General features: G+C 46.5%; 1 pseudogene; it reads left to right on the forward strand.

The window, feature by feature from the left end:
• Positions 1 to 20250, forward strand: part of LOC119320594 — a 34107-nt pseudogene extending 13857 nt beyond the window's left edge.
• Positions 20251 to 21471: the final 1221 nt, after the last annotated feature.

The following is a 21471-nucleotide window of genomic DNA, read 5'->3' on the forward strand; positions in this document are numbered from 1 at the left end:
GTCATGTCAATCACATCATTCTCCTAATGATGTGATCCCATTAATCAAATGACAACACATGTCTATGGTTAGGAAACATAACCATCTTTGATTAATGAGCTAGTCAAGTAGAGGCATACTAGTGACTATATGTTTGTCTATGTATTCACACATGTATCATGTTTCCGATTAATAGAATTCTAGCATGAATAATAAACATTTATCATGATATGAGGAAATAAATAATAACTTTATTATTGCCTCTAGGGCATATTTCCTCCAGTCTCCCACTTGCACTAGAGTCAATAATCTAGTTCACATCATCATGTGATTTAACACCACTATTCATATCTGTATATGATTAACACCCATAGTTCACATCGTCATGTGATCAACACCCAAAGAGTTTACTAGAGTCAATAATCTAGTTCACATCGCGTGATTAACACCCAAAGAGTACTAAGGTATGATCATATTTTGCTCGTGAGAGAAGTTTAGTCTACGGGTCTGTCACATTCAGAGCCGTATGTATTTTGCAAATATTCTATGTCTACAATGCTCTGCATGGAGCTACTCTAGCTAATTGCTCCCACTTTCAATATGTATCCAGATTGAGACTTACAGTCATCTGGATCGGTGTAAAAGCTTGCACTGATGTAACTTTTTACGACGGGCTCTTTTATCACCTCCATAATTGAGAAGTATTTCCTTGGTCCTCACTAAGGATATTCTTGACCGCTGTCCAGTGATCTACTATTAGATCAAAATTGTATTCCTTTGCCAAACAAGGAGCAAGGTATACAATAGGTCTGGTTCACAGCATAGCATACTTTATAGAACCTATGACTGAGGCATAGGGAATGACTTTTCATTCTCTTTCTATCTTCTGCCGTGGTCGGGCTTTGAGTCTTACTCAATTTCACACCTTGCAGCACAGGAAAGAACTCTTTCTTTGACTGTTCCATTTTGAACTATTTCAAAATATTGTCAAGGTATGTACTCATTGAAGATCTTATCAAGCGTCTTGATCTATCTCAATAGATCTTGATGCTTAATATGTAAGCAGCTTCACTGAGGTCTTTCTTTGAAAAACTTCTTTCAAACACTCTTTATGCTTTGCAGAATAATTCTACATTATTTCCGATCAACAATATGTCATTCACATATACTTATCAGAAATGTTGTAGTGCTCCCACTCACTTTGTTGTAAATACAGGTCTTTCCAAAAGTCCGTATAAAACCATATGCTTTGATCAACTCATCAAAGCGTATATTCCAACTCCGAGATGCTTGCACCAGTCCATTGATTGATTGCTGGAGCTTGCACACTTTGTTAGCATCTTTAGGATTGACAAAAACTTTCTGGTTGCATCATATACAACTCTTCTTTAATAAATCCATTAAGGAATGCAGTTTTGACATCCATTTGCCAGATTTCGTAAAATGTGGCAATTGCTAACATGATTCAGACAGACTTAAGCTTCGATACGAGTGAGAAAATCTCATCGTATTCAATACCTTGAACTTGTTGAAAACCTTTCGCAACAAGTCGAGCTTAGTAGATAGTAACACTACTATCAGTGTCCGCCTTCCTCTTGAAGATCCATTTATTTAACATGGCTTGCTGATCATCGAGCAAGTCAATCAAAGTCCATACTTTGTTCTCATACATGGATCATATCTCAGATTTATGACCTCAAGCCATTTCGTGGAATCTGGGCTCATCATCGCTTCCTCATAGTTCGTAGGTTCATCATGGTCTAGTAACATGACTTCCAGAACATGATTACCGTACCACTCTGGTGCGGATCTTACTTTGGAAGACCTACGAGGTTTGGTTGTAACTTGATCTGAAGTTTCATGATCATCATCATTAACTTCCTCACTAATTGGTGTAGGAATCACTGGAACTGATTTCTGTGATGAACTACTTTCCAATAAGGAAGAAGGTACAATTACCTCATCAAGTTCTACTTTCCTCCCACTCACTTCTTTTGAGAGAAACTTCTTCTCTGGAAAGGATCCATCTTAGCAATGAATAACTTGCCTTCGGATCTGTGATAGAAGATGTACCCAATAGTTACCTTTGGGTATTCTATGAAGACGCACTTCTCCGATTTGGGTTCGAGCTTATTAGGTTGAAAACCTTTTTCATATAAGCATCGCAACTCCAAGTTTTAAGAAACGACAACTTAGGTTTACTGCTAAACCATAGTTCATACAGTGTCGTCTCAACGGATTTAGATGTTGCCCTATTAAACGTGAATGCAGCTGTCTCTAATGCATAACCCCAAAACGATAGTGGTAAACCGATAAGAGACATCATAGATCGCACCATATCTAGTAAAGTATGATTACGACATTCGGACACACCATTACATTGTGGTGTTCCAGATGGTGTGAGTTGCGAAACTATTTCACATTGTTTCAAATGAAGACCAAACTCATAACTCAAATATTCGTCTCCACAATCAGATCGTAGAAACTTCATTTTTCTTGTTACGATGATTTTTCCACTTCACTCTGAAATTCTTTGAACTTTTCAACTATTTCAGACTTATGTTTCATTAAGTAGATATACCCATATCTGCTCAAATTATCTGTGAAGGTTAGAAAAAAGATACTTGCCACGAGCCTTAACACTCATCGGATCGCATACATCGGTATGTATTATTTCCAATAAGTCAGTAGCTCGTTCCATTGTTCCGGAGAACGGAGTTTTAGTCATCTTGCCCAAAAGGCACGGTTCACAAGCATCAAATGATTCATAACCAAGTGATTCCGAAAATCCATCTTTATGGAGTTTCTTCATGCGCTTTACACCGATATGACCCAAACAGCAGTGCCACAAATAAGTTGCACTATCATTATTAACTTTGCATCTTTTGGCATCAATATTATGAATATGTGTATCACTACAATCGAGATCCAACAAACTATTTTCATTGGGTGTATGACCATCGAAGGTTTTATTCATGTAAACAGAACAACAATTGTTCTTTGGCTTTAAATGAATAACCGTATCGCAATAAACATGATCAAATCATATTCATGTTCAACGCAAATGCCAAATAACATTTATTTAGGTTTAACACTAATCCCGAAAGTATAGGGAGTGTTTGATGATGATCATATCAATCTTGGAACCACTTCCAACACACATCGTCACTTCACCCTCAATTAGTTTATGTTTATTCTGTAACTCTTGTTTCGAGTTACTAATCTTAGCAACCGAACAAGTATCAAACACTCAGGGTTTACTATAAACACTAGTAAGGTACACATCAATAAACTGTATATCAAATATACCCTTGTTTAGTTTGCCATCCTTCTTATCCACCAAATATTCAGGGTATTTCCGTTTCCAGTGACCATTTCCTTTGCAGTGTAAGCACTCAGTTTCAGGCTTTGGTTCAGCTTTGGGCTTCTTCGTGGGAGTGACAACTTTCTTGTCATTCTACTTGAAGTTCCCTTTCTTTCCCTTTGCCCTTTACTTGAAACTAGTGATCTTGTCAACCATCAACACTTGATGCTCTTTCTTGATTTCTACCTTCGTCAACATCAACATCACGAAGAGCTCGGGAATCGTTTTTGTCATCCCTTGCATGCTATAGTTCATCACAAAGTTCTACTAACTTGGTGATGGTGACTAGAGAACTCTGTCAATCACTATCTTATCTGGGAGATTAACTCCCACTTGATTCAAGCGATTGTAGTACCCAGACAATCTGAGCACATGCTCACTAGTTGAGTGATTCTCCTCCATCTTTTAGCCATAGAACTTGTTGGAGACTTCATATCTCTCAACTTGGGTATTTGCTTGAAATATTAACTTCAACTCCTGGAACATCTCATATGGTCCATGAAGTTCAAAACGTCTTTGAAGTCCCGATTCTAAGCTATTAAGCATGGTGCACTAAACTACCAAGTAGTCATCATATTGAGCTAGCCAAACGTTCATAACGTTTGCATCTGCTCCTGCAATAGGTCTGTCACCTAGCGGTGCATTAAGGACATAATTCTTCTGTGCAGCAATGAGGATAAACCTCAGATCACGGATCCAATCCGCATCACTGCTACTAACATCTTTCAACACAATTTTCTCTAGGAACATATCAAAATAAACATATGAAAGCAACAACGCAAGCTATTGATCTACAACATAATTTGCAAAATACTACCAGGACTAAGTTCATGGTAAATTAAAGCTCAATTAATCATATTACTTAAGAACTCCCACTTAGATAGACATCCCTCTAATCCTCTAAGTGATTACGTGATCCATATCAACTAAACCATGTCCGATCATCACGTGAGATGGAGTAGTTTCAACGGTGAACATCAATATGTTGATCATATCTACTATATGATTCACGCTCGACCTTTCGGTCTCCGTGTTCCGAGGCCATGTCTGTTATATGCTAGGCTCGTCAAGTTTAACCTAAGTATTCCGCGTGTGCAACTGTTTTGCACCCGTTGTATTTGAACGTAGAGCCTATCACACCCGATCATCACGTGGTGTCTCAGCACGAAGAACTTTCGCAACAGTGCATACTCAGGGAGAACACTTCTTGATAATTGGTGAGAGATCATCTTAAAATGCTACCGCCGAACTAAGCAAAATAAGATGTATAACAGATAAACATCACATGCAATCAATATAAGTGATATGATATGGCCATCATTATCTTGTGCTTGTGATCTCCATCTTCGAAGAACCGTCGTGATCACCATCGTCACCGGCGCGACACCTTGATCTCCATCGTAGCATCGTTGTCGTTACGCCATCTATTGCTTCTACGACTATCGCTACCGTTTAGTGATAAAGTAAAGCAATTACAGGGCATTTGCATTTCATACAATAAAGCGACAACCATATGGCTCCTGCCAGTTGCCGATAACTTCGGTTACAAAACATGATCATCTCATACAATAAAATATAGCATCACGTCTTGACCATATCACATCACAACATGCCCTGCAAAAACAAGTTAGACGTCCTCTACTTTGTTGTTGCAAATTTTACGTGGCTGCTATGGGCTTTCGCAAGAACCGTTCTTACCTACGCATCAAAACCACAACGATAGTTCATCAAGTTAATGCTGTTTTAACCTTCGCAAGGACCGGGCGTAGCCACACTCGATTCAGCTAAAGTGAGAGAGACAGACACCCGCCAGTCACCTTTAAGCACGAGTGCTCATAACGGTGAAACCAGTCTCGCGTAAGCCTACGCGTAATGTCGGTCCGGGCCGCTTCATCTCACAATACCGCTGAGCCAAAATATGACATGCTGGTAAGCAGTATGACTTGTATCGCCCGCAACTCACTTGTGTTCTACTCGTGCATATGACATCTACACATAAAACCAGGCTCGGATGCCACTGTTGGGGAACGTAGTAATTTCAAAAAATTCCCTACGCACACACAAGATCATGGTGATGCCTAGCAACGAGAGGGGAGAGTGTTGTCCATGTACCCTCGTAGACCGAAAGCGGAAGCGTTAGAACAACGCGGTTGATGTAGTCGTACGTCTTCACGGCCCGACCGATCAAGCACCGAAACTACGACACCTCCGAATTCTAGCACACGTTCAGCTCGATGACGTCCCTCGAACTCCGATCCAGCCGAGTGTCGAGGGAGAGTTCCGTCAGCATGACGGTGTGGTGACGATCTTGATGTACTACCGACGCAGGGCTTCACCAAAGCACCGCTACGATATTATCGAGGTGGATTATGGTGGAGGGGGGCACCGCACACGGCTAAGAGATCCAAGGGATCAATTGTTGTTGTGCCTAGAGGTGCCCCCCTACCCCCGTATATAAAGGAGCAAGGGGGAAGGGGGCGGACGGCCTAGGAGGGGCGCGCCAAGCGGAGTCCTACTCCCACCGGGAGTAGGACTCCCTCCTTCCTTCCTTGTTGGAGTAGGAGAAGGGGGAAAGAGGGGGAGAGGAGGAAGGAAAAAGGAGCCGCACCCCTTGTCCAACTCGGACCAGAGGGGGCTGCGCGCCTCCTTCCTTTCGGCCTCTCTCCTCTATTCCCGTATGGCCCAATAAGGCCCATGTACTCCCCGGCGAATTCCCGTAACTCTCCGGTACTCCGAAAAATATCCGAATCACTCGGAACCTTTCCGAACTCCGAATATAGTCGTCCAATATATCGATCTTTACGTCTCGACCATTTCAAGACTCCTCGTCATGTCTCCGATCTCATCCGAGACTCCGAACTCCTTCGTTACATCAAAACTCATAAACTCATAATATAACTGTCATCGAAACCTTAAGCGTGCGGACCCTATGGGTTCGAGAACAATGTAGAGATGACCTAGAACTATTCTCGGTCAATAACCAATAGCGGAACCTGGATGCTCAGATTGGCTCCCACATATTCTACGAAGATCTTTATCGGTCAAACCGCATAACAACATACGTTGTTCCCTTTGTCATCGGCATGTTACTTGCCCGAGATTCGATCGTCGGTATCCAATACCTAGTTCAATCTCGTTACCGGCAAGTCTCTTTACTCGTCACATAATGCATCATTCCGTAACTAACTCATTAGCTACATTGCTTGCAAGGCTTATAGTGATGTGCATTACCGAGAGGGCCCAGAGATACCTCTCCGACAATCGGAGTGACAAAACCTAATCTCGAAATACGCCAACCCAACATGTAGCTTTGGAGACACCTGTAGTACTCCTTTATAATCACCCAGTTACGTTGTGACGTTTGGTAGCACCTAAAGTGTTCCTCCGGTAAACGGGAGTTGCATAATCTCATAGTTATAGGAACATGTATAAGTCATGAAGAAAGCAATAGCAATATACTAAACGATCAAGTGCTAGGCTAACTGAATGGGTCATGTCAATCACATCATTCTCCTAATGATGTGATCCCATTAATCAAATGACAACACATGTCTATGGTTAGGAAACATAACCATCTTTGATTAATGAGCTAGTCAAGTAGAGGCATACTAGTGACTATATGTTTGTCTATGTATTCACACATGTATCATGTTTCCGGTTAATACAATTCTAGCATGAATAATAAACATTTATCATGATATGAGGAAATAAATAATAACTTTATTATTGCCTCTAGGGCATATTTCCTTCACTTACTAGGCCGCTCACAAGTGCAATGTCTTGTCCTAAGAGCCACCTTAAATGAGCGACCGCCATATGATTGTCCATCTCTAGTTGTCCCACCTGGCTCATCCACTTGGTATTTCATTTCTACATTATCGAAACAAGTGACTCGCTGGATGGCTGACTTGTCTCTCTGAAACTCCAGCCACTCGGCAACCTTCTTCGGATAAATTTCATTGGGAGGCTTCTCACTATCAGCAATCAACTTGTCGATTTCATCAGAGTGCTTCAAAAAATACTCATTTAGCTTGTAAAAGGTATATTCTGCTATTGCCGTCACCGGCAACTGACGGGCACCCTTCAAGACAAAGTTGAAGCACTCAACAAGATTGCTTGTCATGTCACCATATCTCATGCCTCCGTCACATGCCCGTTGTCGGTGTCAAAACCGGCGGATCTCGGGTAGGGGGTCCCGAACTGTGCGTCTAGGCGGATGGTAATAGGAGACAAGGGACATGATGTTTTACCCAGGTTCGGGCCCTCTTGATGGAGGTAAAACCCTACGTCCTGCTTGATTAATATTGATGATGTGTGTTACAAGAGTAGATCTACCACGAGATCAAGGAGGCTAAACCCTAGAAGCTAGCCTATGGTATGATTGTTGTTCGTCCTATGGACTAAAGCCATCCGGTTTATATAGACACCAGAGAGGGCTAGGGTTACACAGAGTCGGTTACAATGGTAGGAGATCTACATATCCGTATCGCCAAGCTTGCCTTTCACGCCGAGGAAAGTCCCATCCGGAAACGCGACGAAGTCTTCAATCTTGTATCTTCATAGTCTTGGAGTCCGGCCGATGATGATGATAGTTCGGCTATCCGGACACCCCCTAGTCCAGGACTCCCTCAGTAGCCCCTGAACCAGGCTTCAATGATGACGAGTCAGGCGCGCATGTTGTCTTCGGCATTGCAAGGCGGGTTCTTCCTCCGAATAATTTATAGAAGATTGTGAACACCAGGATAGTGTCCGGCTCTGCAAAAATAAATTCCACGCACCACCGTAGAGAGAATAATATTACACAAGTTCAATCTGCTGACGTATTTTGCGGCGTGACGTCACACCACTACCAAGCCTTTACTAGAATTGTTTTTATTGTACCACCTCAGCGCGTTTAGCGAAGCGGTTTCTTTGGCACGTCTTGTCGAAGCAGAGATCGTGTTCCCCTTATTCCGGGATTCCCATCAATACGGACGTGGGTAACCCAACCGCACCATTGATTGCGGCGCTTGGGGGATAAGCGAGTTTTATCAGGCCGGTGGGGACGCATGTTTATGTCCGCCCATATAAGGGGATAAAGATCCAACCCTTTTACCTGCGCCTTCTTCCTCCCTGGCTTATCCAACTCCGTGAACTCGAGCTCCAGCGCCCATGTCCGCACATCTCACCTCAACCTCCTCCAACTATGTCCGGAGCGGGAGGCAAGTGGATGGCCTCCTCCGTTACGGAGGGGCACATCCAGAAGCTGCGTAGCGCTGGATATTTGTCCAGCAACACCGCGCATCGGCTCCCCGACGAGGGAGAGCTCATCCCCACCCCAAGACCCCATGAGAGGGTAGTATTTCTTACCCATTTCCTCCGCGGACTGGGCTTCCCACTCCATCCCTTTGTCCGGGGGCTCATGTTCTACTACGACCTGGATTTCCACGATCTGGCCCTGAATTTCATCCTCAACATCTCGACATTTATCGTCGTGTGTGAGACCTTCCTCTGCATCCAGCCCCACTTCGGCTTGTGGCTCAAGACCTTCAGTGTCAAGCCGAAGGTTGTGAAGGGCAGCCAAGCGGAGTGCGGAGGTGCCATGGAGGGCAGGATGTCCAACATTACTTTGCTTGAGGGCACTTTCGTGGAAACCATCAAGGGGTGGCAATCAGGGTGGTTCTACATCACCGAGCCGCGTGACCCTGAATGGGCAGCAGCCCCCGAATTCAGATCTGGCATCCCCACACGGCTCACCTCCTGGAAAGAGAGCGGCCGGACTTGGGGTGATTCGGAGGAGCTGACCGGACTCCAAGCCTGCGTCCAAAAGCTGGTGGACAAGAAGCTCAAGCTTGTCAACATGGTCCAGGTCATGCTCATCCGCCGGATCCTCTCGTGCCAACGACGGGGCTTCAACATGTGGGAGTTCAATCCGATGCAGCACCAGACTTTGAGCGGGCTCTTCGACACTACGTATGAAGATGTCTGGAAGGTGCTGTTCAAGGGCGCTGAGGCTCCCGCATCCGCTACCGAAGATCGCGGATTCAGCTTGCAGCATCCGGCTAACGAGGTAAGCTATTTTATCCTTTACGGGACGCTTGTTTTCCATAGTTTGACTCTATGCGGGATCTAAACTCCCTTTCCTTTGACAGGACTGGCTGGCGAAGGCCGAGCGGACTCTCTGTCCGGCCCCATTGCCAGAGGACCCAGCGGACGCCCGCCTAACGGGGCTGCTGGCTCCGGCACCCCACGTGGTGCCGGAGAAGAAGGCCAAGAAGAAGGCCACGGGGACTCGGAAGAGTTCCCGTTTTCAGGTGCTATCGGATGATGACTCCGAGGCCGACTCCTCTCACCAAGGCGAGGAGGAGAAGAAGAAAGCCTCTCCCCCAGAGGGGGAGAGAAGAAAAGGAAGGCCTCCCCAACGAGGGATGCCGAAGGGTCCAAGAAGGGAAAAACTCTTCCCCCGGACTGCTCTGCCAACGCCAGTGACGACGACGAGGACTGGCCCCAAGGGCCAAGCCCCTGGCGAGATCGCGAGTATCCGGACTCCTGAATAACTTCATGGTTTTTATTTTTTGCCACACAATGTCTTTCTAATGCCGCATACAACCCTGCAGTCCGCCCAAGGACGATCTTCCCGCTTCGTCGAGCGGGTCCTTAGGTGCGTCAGATATGGATTCTCTTCCAACCGCCTCCACCCCCCGTGACACGGACGATGCCGAGGTGGGATCTCGGGAAGGGACCCGCCAGGAGGAGGAGGCCCCGGAGGTGTCGCAGGACAACATCCCGGACTTTGCACCGGACTCGGCTCCGGATCCCATAGTGGCTCCGGAGTCCGGTGGGGGGGCCCTTCGTAAGAAGGGCAAGACCGTGACGCCGGCAGCCTCCGTCCAACCGGAGGCACCGGATAGCCTGCTGGAGGCGCTTAATGGCGCCTCCATCAAAGAGGAACACCGCACTGTTATGAGTGCGGTGATTCAGAAGTTGCAGCTCGCCAAGAGCGGGCTGACCGAAGCCTGCATCAGCCTTCTAACAGGCTTTGAGGTAAGAATTTTGATATATGTAAAATACTACCGCATAGACAGTAGCCCCTGATGCTCGGTTCGGTGTTCGGAAAGAAAAGCCGGACTGAGGATCTTAAGAAGATATACGCAGGAGTCATAAAAATTGCAGGCTGCGCTGCTGACCTCTGCCGCACTGACTGTGGAGGTCAATACTTTGAAGGAAAGCCTCGAGCGGTCCGAGAACGAGCTCGGCCGTGCCAAGAAGCAGCTCGAGGACAAGGAAGGTGAGTAACACATTATTAAAATTGTACCTTACAGAAAAGGATTTTGGTTGCAAAAAGAATGACAAGGATAACGTGGTTATTGCAGGGGCCACTAACGAGGTGGCGACCCTGAAAGAGGCGGTGGCCGTGGCCGAACGCAAAGCGGCCGCGGAGCGCACCGAGTGAGAGAAGCAGGAGGCGCGGGTGGCGGAGGTACAGCAAGAGCTCCAGGATCTCATGAAAAAACATGAGAGCCTGGAGCGTGACTCGAAGACTCGAGAGTCTGAGCTTGCAACGGCTCTTGAGAGTGCCAAAGCCGCTAAGGCCGAAGCCTACAAGGCCCTCCAAGAAATCGAGGAATTGAAGAAAATAGCGGCGGGTAAGGCATTTTTCATGCAAAGTAAGCATGTCAGTGTTAATTACCTGCTACTTACCCAAATTCGGAGCTCTCCAGGAATGTTCGCAGATCTTCCCCGTAGCGTATCCGATGCCGCCGCATTCTACCGGGCCGAGGAGGGGAGCTCGACGGAGAAGGTCTTCTAGTCTCAGTATGCTGAGGCCGGACATCCGGTGCCCCTTAGCGACCAGCTGAAGCAGCTGGTCGAGCTCCACAAGGTGGCCGAACAGGCCATGAAGGGCCTCATAGTTCGGCTATGGCCTAAGGAGGCCATGCCCGGGAGCTACTTCGGCCTGGTGCGGCGGCTGGTGGATGCGTGCCCGTGGGTTGAAGTCATCAAGCACTCCGCTTGTATTGAGGGTGCCCGTCGGGCCCTTGCCCGTGCAAAGGTGCACTGGGGAAAGCTGGATGCCCAGAAGCTCGTGACGGACCCGCTGCCGCAGGGCAAGGAGCACCGCACACCCGAGATGTATTATAAGAGTGTGTTGAAGGGCGCCCGCACTATTGCGGATGAGTGCTCCAAAGATGTAATATTTGAGTAGACTCGCATTTTGTTATCCTGTGCGCTGAAAACTTAGTTCATTTGCGCTAAGCAATGCATTTTAATTTAAAATATTACCTTCTGTGCGGCTGTTTATCAAATCTGAGAGATGGCAAGTCGTCGGCTTCAGCCCCCATGCCACGAGTGCTGGGGTGTTTGGGATAAATTTGAGCACTCTTGTTCCCATATTTGGGTCCATCTAGGGAGGCGCTCAACACAACGAACAAGGCAAACGGACTTATAATGCTTGAACACTCTCACTTAGCCATAGAATTCTATAATTTTAAATTTCGGTGAAGCCCCTAGTCTTCGGAAGACCGAATTTGAGGCGCTATCCACGCCTGGGCCGGACAAAAACCGGCTCCTCGCTCTAAGCGGCATAAGTCTTTAGGGACTCGCAAAAAACCTCTCGAACAGCGACCAGCTCTCGCCTCATCATGACGGTCAGTTTTAGCTTTCTCCACTGAGGCGTTAACCCAGCTCAACTGGGGGGCAATCGCAGTGGTTCTCCCAATGCTACCTTAGCCGATACAACGGAACATAAGGTACCAAAACATGGGAGCCGGGCAAACCCAACTATTGACCCAAGACATGATTCGGAGCTGATGCATATAATGCTATATGTTCAGGGTGCCGCACTTGTGAAAGTGTTCGGACTTATCACACCATGATGCGGGAAACATAAGCCCCTGGTGTATTTAGCCGTACCAAAACGTACGAATGCGACATGTCACAAATGAACATATGTATAAAAGAGAAATGCAATTGGAAGCAAAAAGGTGCTGCATTACTTATTCAAGAAAAACTGTTGTAAGTGCAGAATGATACAAATGGTGCGATAAGCAAGGGATGGGACTGTTAAACATGTCCCCCTCCAGGGTAGGCTGCGGAATGGTGCATAAAACAGATTTAATGCTCGTAATGGAGACGACCTGGATATTCGTTGTAGCCTTTCTTCTTCCCTGGCTGTTGCATCGTGAGTTCGGCAGGTCTACTGCCGGACAGGGCCTCTGACGAACGGAGTCCTGTGGGTAAAAATAAAAAGGAAAATGAAAAAAAAGAACGACACACTTGAGAGCCCCTGGTGTGGTTGAGCCGCAGTCTGGGCCTATCGTGGTCGCGCCCCTCTCCCCATGCCCATGGTATCTTCAGAGCGTAATGGTGTACGCGAAGGACCTGTCTTGACGTTTTACAGGGGCTGGGGTTGGGGCTGCACTGCTACGCGTGCTCGGAACATGCCAGGTGGTCTTGTTGTAGGTTACTCCGGGCGCGCTTAGCTGTGTCTGGCCGCTTAACGGCCGGACTCGAGAATTGCCTTAAGAGGCTGCATTGTACTTCTGCCGCGAGAGCCGCTGTATGTTCCTCTGTGCGGAGAGAACGTTCAGTGTTTCCGTTGACCGTGATGACTCCTCGAGGGCCTGGCATCTTGAGCTTGAGGTATGCGTAGTGCGGCACCGCGTTGAACTTTGCAAATGCGGTATGTCCGAGCAGGGCATGATAGCCGCTGCGGAACGGAACTATGTCGAAGATTAACTCCTCACTTCAGAAGTTATCCGGGGATCCGAAGACCACTTCCAGTGTAACTGAGCCTGTACAATTGGCTTCTACACCTGGTATGACGCCTTTAAAGGTCGTCTTGGTAGGTTTAATCCTTGAGGGGTCTATGCCCATTTTGCGCACTGTATCCTGATAAAGTAGGTTCAGGCTGCTGCCGCCGTCCATCAGGACTCTGGCGAGGTGAAATCCATCGACGATTGGGTCTAAGACCAATGCGGCGAATCCGCCATGGCGGATGCTGGTGGGGTGGTCCCTTCGGTCAAAAGTGATCGGGCAGGAGGACCATGGATTGAACTTCGGGGCAACTGGCTCCATCGCGTATACATCCCTGAGTGCATGCTTCCGCTCCCTTTTGGGTATGTGCGTTGCGTATATTATGTTCACCGTCCGCACCTGTGGGGGTAAACCCTTCTGTCCTCTATTGTTCGGCGGTCGGGTCTCTTCCTCGTCATCGCTATGCAACCCCTTGTCATTGTTTTCGGCAATTAACTTGCCTGCCTGCTTGAATACCCAACAGTCCCTGTTGGTGTGGTTAGCTGGCTTTTCGGGGGTGCCGTGTATCTAGCACAAGCGGTCGAGTATTCGGTCCAAATTGGACGGACCCGGAGTAGTTCTTTTGAATGGCTTTTTCTGCTGACCGGGTTTAGAGCCTCTGAATCCGGCGTTGACTGTCGTATCCTCACTATTGTCGTCGTTAATGCGGCGTTTGTTTTTGTTACGACGCGACCTGCCATTACGGTCCTTGATATCCGGACTGCCAGAATTTTTGCTGAGGTTATTGCTGCGTGCTAACCAGCTGTCCTCACCCGCGCAGAAGCGGGTCATGAGTGATGTGAGGGCTGCCATGGATTTCGTCTTTTCCTGTCCCAGGTGCCGGGCAAGCCACTCGTCGCGGATATTGTGCTTGAAGGCTGCAAGGGCCTCCGCATCCGGACAATCGATGATTTGGTTTTTCTTGGTTAAGAACCGTGTCCAGAATTGTCTGGCCGATTCGTCTGGCTGCTGAATTATGTGGCTTAGGTCATCAGCGTCTGGTGGCCGCACATGCGTGCCTTGGAAGTTATCGAGGAATGCGGCTTCCAGGTCTTCCCAACTCCCAATTGACTCTGCTGGCAAGCTGTTAAGCCAATGCCGGGCTGGTCCTTTAAGCTTGAGGGGGAGATATTTGATGGTCGTCTCCGGCATCGTCGTCCATACCGTCGATGTCTTCGGAGTCGTAGTCTAGCATGTCGGTTAGATCGTCGACAGTGGCTACTAAGTGGGTGGTGGGTGGGCTTTGAATTTATTCGTCGTACGCATCCCAACCGTCCTGACCGCAGTCCGGCGAGGGCTCTCCTGATAACGAGAGATACTTTAGCGAACTCAAGATGTCGCCAAAAGGTGAGTATTGAAAGATGTCCGCTGCGGTGAACTCCATGATCGGCGCCCAATCAGATCCGATCGGAGGGGGCGCGGGAGGTTCGGAGTCGGGCAAGGAGTCCGGCACCTTGGAGTCACGAGCTTTGTGAGGGACAAGGTCAGTGTTCGGCTCTATCACCAGAGAGGTTGCAGCCCCCGAGGCGGTGTCTAGCCATCCGTCCTAGATCTGCGCAGCCGACTCCGAATTGAAGATCGGAGCGGACTCGAGTGCGGCCTCCAGGGTACTGTCCGGCTGCAGAGCTAAATCATGCCCGTCGTGACAGTGCGGCGCGCTTGGCTGTGGCTCGAATCCATCGCGGATGTCAGCCGTGAAGTTCAAACTTCCAAATCTGACCTGACGGCCAGGGGCGTAGCTTTGGATCTGCTCTAGTTGGCCAAGCGAATTGGCCCGCAGTGCGAAGCCGCCGAATACGAAGATCTGTCCAGGGAGGAAGGGCTCACCCTGGACTGCATCGTTGATGATGATCGAAGAAGCCATCGAGCCTATCGGTGACGACACAGAGGAACTCTCAATGAAAGCACCAATGTCGGTGTCAAAACCGGCGGATCTCGTGTAGGGGGTCCCGAACTGTGCGTCTAGGCGGATGGTAACAGGAGACAAGGGACACGATGTTTTACCCAGGTTCGGGCCCTCTTGATGGAGGTAAAACCCTATGTCCTGCTTGATTAATATTGATGATGTGTGTTACAAGAGTGGATCTACCACGAGATCAAGGAGGCTAAACCCTAGAAGCTAGCCTATGGTATGATTGTTGTTCGTCCTATGGACTAAAGCCATCCGGTTTATATAGACACCGGAGAGGGATAGGGTTACACAGAGTCGGTTACAATGGTAGGAGATCTACATATTCGTATCGCCAAGCTTGCCTTCCACGCCAAGGAAAGTCCCATCCGGACACGGGACGAAGTCTTCAATCTTGTATCTTCATAGTCTTGGAGTTCGGCCGATGATGATGATAGTTCGGCTATCCGGACACCCCCTAGTCCAGGACTCCCTCACCCGTGACCACTTGTGTCTCTCATCAATATTCCTTTCTAAGAAATCTTTCCCATCTTCGTTTGCCTTCTCATAGATTTTGTTGAAGCGTGTCGTGAATGACTTAACGGATAAGGCTACACATGCGAAGTTAAGATCCTTGCAAAGATCCTTGTTTTTGCAAGCTCTGTAAAAGTTTGCAACGAAGTGCCTCATACACCATCGGTGGTGAAGCCTCGCATGCCCCGGAATATGAATATCCACAGCCTTCAATATGCCTTGGTGCCGATTGGATATGATGCATACCTCCCTATTCGGAGGAATGACCGTGCTCCTAACAAGTCTCATGGACCATTCCCAGTTGTCTTGGTTCTCCACGGAGACCAAAGAAAATGCCACAGGCAACACTTAATCATTAGCGTCATGTGCCATTGCTATCATGAGTGTGCCCTTGTATTTCCCTGTCAAGAATTTCCCATCTATAGACAGAACCGGTCGACAATACTCAAAAGCTGCAATGCATGGGCCAAACATCCAAAAGGCACGACGGAACACTCCTTCAATATCTTGGACATAGTGGTACATTCCTGGGTTTTTATAAGACATCGCTCCCAGCAACCTGGGTAGCATGTTGTAAGCCTCTTCCCATCCACCGTACACCATTCTGAGAGCAACTTGCTTGGCCTTCCATGTCTTCCCATACTTGACCTTATATCCGAACTTATCTTCAATCCAACTCATCAACAACTTCACTTTAATGGTTGGATCCTTGGCTATATGTTTCTGGTATTTATAACCAATGAATTCCGAGGTTAGTTGACGGTGTGTCTTCCGTGCTTCTACGGCCGGCGGTGTGCATTGGTGAGTGGCTTTGCAACACTAGTAGAAAAAGGACCTAATGTGAGACACATTAGTGCCGGTTCGATTTTGACCCGGTACTAATGGTACCATTAGTGCCGGTTCGAACGGCTATGCGTTAATGCCAGTTCGTTTTGAACCTTTAGTACCGGTTCGTGCCACGAACCGGTATTAAAGGGGTGGTGGCAGGTTGGCGTCAGGCCGGGGCCCCGCGATCACCTTTAGTACCGGTTCGTGGAACAAACCGGTACTAAAGGGTTAACCTTTAGTACCGGTTTGTGCCACGAACCGGTACTAAAGGGGTTTGACCTATAGTACCGGTTCGTTGCACAAATCGGTACTAAAGGGCAATTTTCAATCTCTACCCCCCTATATCGCCATTTCAGTTTTGAAAAATACAAAAGAAAATGATAAAAAATTTAAAAAATAAAATTCTTCGAGATGTAGTTATATTACTACATCTACTAGTTAGGAAAATTAAAAAACTTAAATTTGGACATGTTTTGCAAAAAGTGTAGGGAAAATGTAAAACGGCTATAACTTTTGCATACAGTGTCGGAAAAAACGTATAATATATCAAAAAATTCAGCACGAAAATCCGCATCCGATTTTGACAGCCTATGGCCTGTTTGCAATTTTTTAGAATCCTCAAATTCCAAAAGGAGAAAAAGATATGCTCAATTTTTTTTAATTTTGGTTAAATCTGGTCAAACTACTTATTCAAGAAGTATTAATGTTACTACATACTTATTCAAGAATATTAGTGTTACTAAATAATTATTTCAATTTTTTGAATTTTGGTCAAATCTGGTCAAACTATGGTCAAACTGTGGTCAAACTATGGTCAAACTTATTTAAGAAATATTAGTGTTGCTAAATAATTACTATTTTTTAGAATAATAGTTTCAAACTCAAACGGTGAAATGTGTGACCTAATGCTCAAGCTAAACTGCTGAGGGTTAATAGGATTTACAGCTTACATTTGTCAGGAAAACAACAAGTGCAGACTTCGAAAGTAGGGGGAATAGAACTCCGAAGTTAAGCGTGCTCAGGCTGGGGGAGTGAGAGGATGGGTGACCGATCGGAAAGTTAGACGATTTGGAATGAGTGATCCACACTTGAGTAGTTAAGAGGGGCGATTAGAGACTAAATCATCAAATAATTCAGAAAATTGAAATAGTACCGGTTGGTAACACCAACCGGTATTAAAGGTCCCTCATACCACGGGCGAGCTCACGCCACGTGGTGGGCCTTTAATGGCGGTTCGTGCCGAACCGGTACTAAAGGGGGGGGGCTTTAGTCTCCACTCTTTAGTGCCGGTTATAGAACCGGTATTAAAGGCCCTTATGAACCGGTATTAAAGCTCCGTTTTCTACTAGTGCAACTAGTTATCTTCCACCAACCATCTTTCGTGAGTCTCCCATTGAGTTTCCATTTGCATATTTCTACCTCACATTTCACGGTGTATCACTTGTTGCAGTCCGAGTGAACAACTATGAAAGGCCTGTGGTGTTTGACAGCATACTCACACAACCACATCCTGAATTCTAGCATTTGCTCGAACATCAAACCTTTCCTCACGTACGACATCAAAATCACGTCGGGTGTACTACTTGGGAACTGCCTAGCCTCAATTGTCTTGCTCATGCCACCGTCAACTATAGCCTTATCTGCAAGGCTAACATCACAAAACAAGGGAACTTTGTGATCCCTACCGGTGAATTTTGTGTACCACTCTGCTTCTTTCTCAGTCAAGCCATCCTCGTCCAACTCATTCACCGGGCCTTCATCATCCGGGTCATCCACACAAGCACGTTGATAGATAATGTCAAGATCCATGTCCTGATGCCTTACTTCGGCCTCTACGTCACCAACAATGTTGTGATGCCTCTCATACTCTTCGTCGGAGTCATCACCATCATCTTTCATCGGTGCACTACCTCCGAACTCATATTGGGGATACTCATTGGCTTTAGCTTCAACTTTATGCTCAACAATAGGTGGCACACTACTAACCGGGCTCACATCATCTACTAAGGTTTGGTTCAAGTCAACATGAAAGAGAGGAGCCTTCACCACCTTACATGCAAATACTTCGAGTGACTTGACTGCCGAGGATGCAACAACCTCCTTATATGCAACCCGATGCAAATTAGACTTGATAGGCATTGTCTTCATTCGACACTTGTGTGCCGACCCAACATCATATCTTCCTACTAATTCAACTTGGTCACTTGCATCCACCCACTTTAATCTTATCCATGTTTCTTCCACAACCTCTTCATAACTAGGAGTCTCAAGAAATATCAATACTTCCTCATACTTGTCAACAATATCCACATTCATGAATGCCTCTTTGTCAACATAATGAATATTCACAATCCTGTCCATCTAAAATAGGGGAACATAAGTATAAGAAATGTACAATGCTAAATATACCACATTGCTAACAAAACCACTAACCCTAACCCTAAATCTTAACATTAGGCATAACCCTAACCCTAAATCTTAACATTAGTCATAAACCAAACAATAAGGTATGCTCAACAACATCACAATGCAACACCATTGGAACAACAATACTAAAAACATCACATTATAGATCCATGTTCAAAACTAAGGTTAGGAACAACAAGAACAAATCAATCCAAATGGGCAAATCCAACCAATAAAAATTTGTGAGGTGAAGGAGGTTACCTCAACGAACGAAAATGACACCGGATCCACGGACCAACCCAATCGATTTGCAGGGATTTAAGAGGGCTAAGTGAGGGACACAAAGGGGGAAAAGGGCAAGAGCTCGGGATAGGCCAGTGGGGGAGAAGAGATTGAGTGGTGAGTGATGGGTGAAAGCCCCACGGCCACCTAAAATATCTGCACTAGAAATGCCATTGGTGCTGGCGTTTCTGAAACGCTAGCTGGCTTGGCGTTTCAATCCCGCCACGTCAGCAAGCAACGCCAACTCGGCCTGGCAGTGGGCCAGGGAAGAAACGCTAGCTTGGTCGGCGTTTCCGTTTTCATCAGAAACGCCGCGGGCCCTGGCGTTGCTAAAAGGGTCAAATCGTGAAATACTTTCACGTCGGGTTCAGTTTGCGACTAAAAACTCCGACAAGGTCAGAACAGTGATTTCGGCCCCCAAAGAGCTTCACAGCAGTGACAGAAGGTGAAAAGGCAAGTTGGTACTCCAGTGTATGTGTGTGTGTGAGGTAGAATGGTCCACAGTGAAAGAGATGGCTCCTATTTATAGTGGAGTGAGCTGCTATGTCGGTTTGGAGAGGCATTACATCTGGCATGCATGCGTGGTTAGGCCGGCATGCATGCCTCCACTTGTGTCTCTTGTGGGCTGTATTAGGGACAAGTGTAATTTGCTTGGCTGGGCATTAGTTGGCATTTACTTTGTGTGTAAGAAAATGAGACAAGGATTCAGTTGTAAATTTGTAAAATATATGAAACTTTGGGGAAGAATTGTTTTGCAAAGCTAAATGGTATTTGTTGTAAAAAAAATGTATATTATTTTAATTGATGTTTGGGCAACGCCGTTGAAATTGCCGTTATATAATTATTTCTTTTTTTACGGTTTTTACACCTTGCAGTTCTACGTCTGAGGACGGATTCATTCGATGGGGCACAACTCCATTTCCAGAGCTCATCTTTCCCGAATCTCATGGTGCTGAGGTTGCATTGGTTAGAAAACCTCCAGTCAGTGCTGTTTGAAAAAGACGCAATGCCTAAGCTCGAGCTGCTACAAGTTGGTCGGTGCTCACAGCTGTATGCATTCTCCGGGCTGCCAGCCCTCACAAGCCTCAAGGAAATTCGGTTTGATAGCAGCTTTGGTCTCAGTGAAACATTGAAGGCATCGGTGCAGAGTCAGGCAGCGGAGCATATGAATCACGTCAGAGTGAATATTGTTTGACTAAACTATGTATATGTAGATTCCATGGGAGACCAAAGATTGGTGCGTGCACTCGCTCTTGTAATTGTTCCTTTTGTACTACTGTAGTAGATACCACGATGGCAGAATTTTACTACTCACTGCTTGTTCTCCCACGCTGAATTCAGTTTGACAAGTCTTTTTATTTTCTGTAATGGGTGATGGCATGTCCTTGATTATGTGGCCTAACTGAACCCAACGCCTGTATCTCCTCTGCTCTTAATAGCTACTACCCCGCTACTGCTGCCTATCCCCATCCCCAATCCTCTGCTCGTGTTGCTTGATCTGCCCCGGTCCATCTGCTGCCGTATGTAGGTCTGTAACAGTAACAGCGGAGGACTCTGTGAAGCACTGAAGAATGAGGTGGTCAGGAACAACAACGGGGCTCCGACGCTAAGACTGTTCTGATCAGAGTGTTCTTCTGCAACATATGCTGAAGAAAGGACACTGAAACAGACATGTCGAGGCAAGGCTTCAGTTCACCGTTGAACCACGTTCCATACACCAGGTGCCTGCCTGCCACGGTGTAAGTGACCTGAAAGAGTGCCTCAGTGTGTTGAGCCACTGCGTGTGGGCCGTCATCTTGAATAGTGAAAGCGAATACATCTGAGGAAAGCAACTGTTTCTTCTCTGGTGGTAACTCCCGGACTTACAATTTTGTGACTTTCATTTATCTTTTCCTTGGAGCAATAGGCGTTTTCATTTTTGGAACCCGCTGCATTTAGCATGTCATCGTATCTGTTGTCAGGTTCAGTTAGTATTGTTCATTGCTTTCCATTGCAGTACTAACTGAAGCATATATTTGTGCTCTGCAGCTGGAAATGGATGCTGGGTTGGTTTTTGTGCCCTGCTAACCCAAGCCAAAAGCAAGACATGAACATTGGAGGGCAGGTCGACAATACCTGGCACGTTCTTCAGGGATCTCACTGGAGCTATGATCCTATGATGGTTCCTTATCTTTGGGTGTCCACCGCCCGCGTCGATACCCGTCGGGCGCTACGGTTCTAGTTGTATTAGTGATGCTATATTAGTGATAATATTCGACGATGTACGGACACCAAGAGATGATGTACTTTTGCTTATAATTATTGAATACATGCTAATTTGAATACTACGTTATTTTAAGATTTGGTTTTGCTTATTTTATGATTTGGTTTTGCTTATTGAATGCTCATATTGGATAAGTCCTCCTTCATTCCCGTG

This window comes from Triticum dicoccoides, chromosome 6B, assembly GCF_002162155.2.
Source record: "Triticum dicoccoides isolate Atlit2015 ecotype Zavitan chromosome 6B, WEW_v2.0, whole genome shotgun sequence".
Taxonomy (NCBI): domain Eukaryota; kingdom Viridiplantae; phylum Streptophyta; class Magnoliopsida; order Poales; family Poaceae; genus Triticum; species Triticum dicoccoides.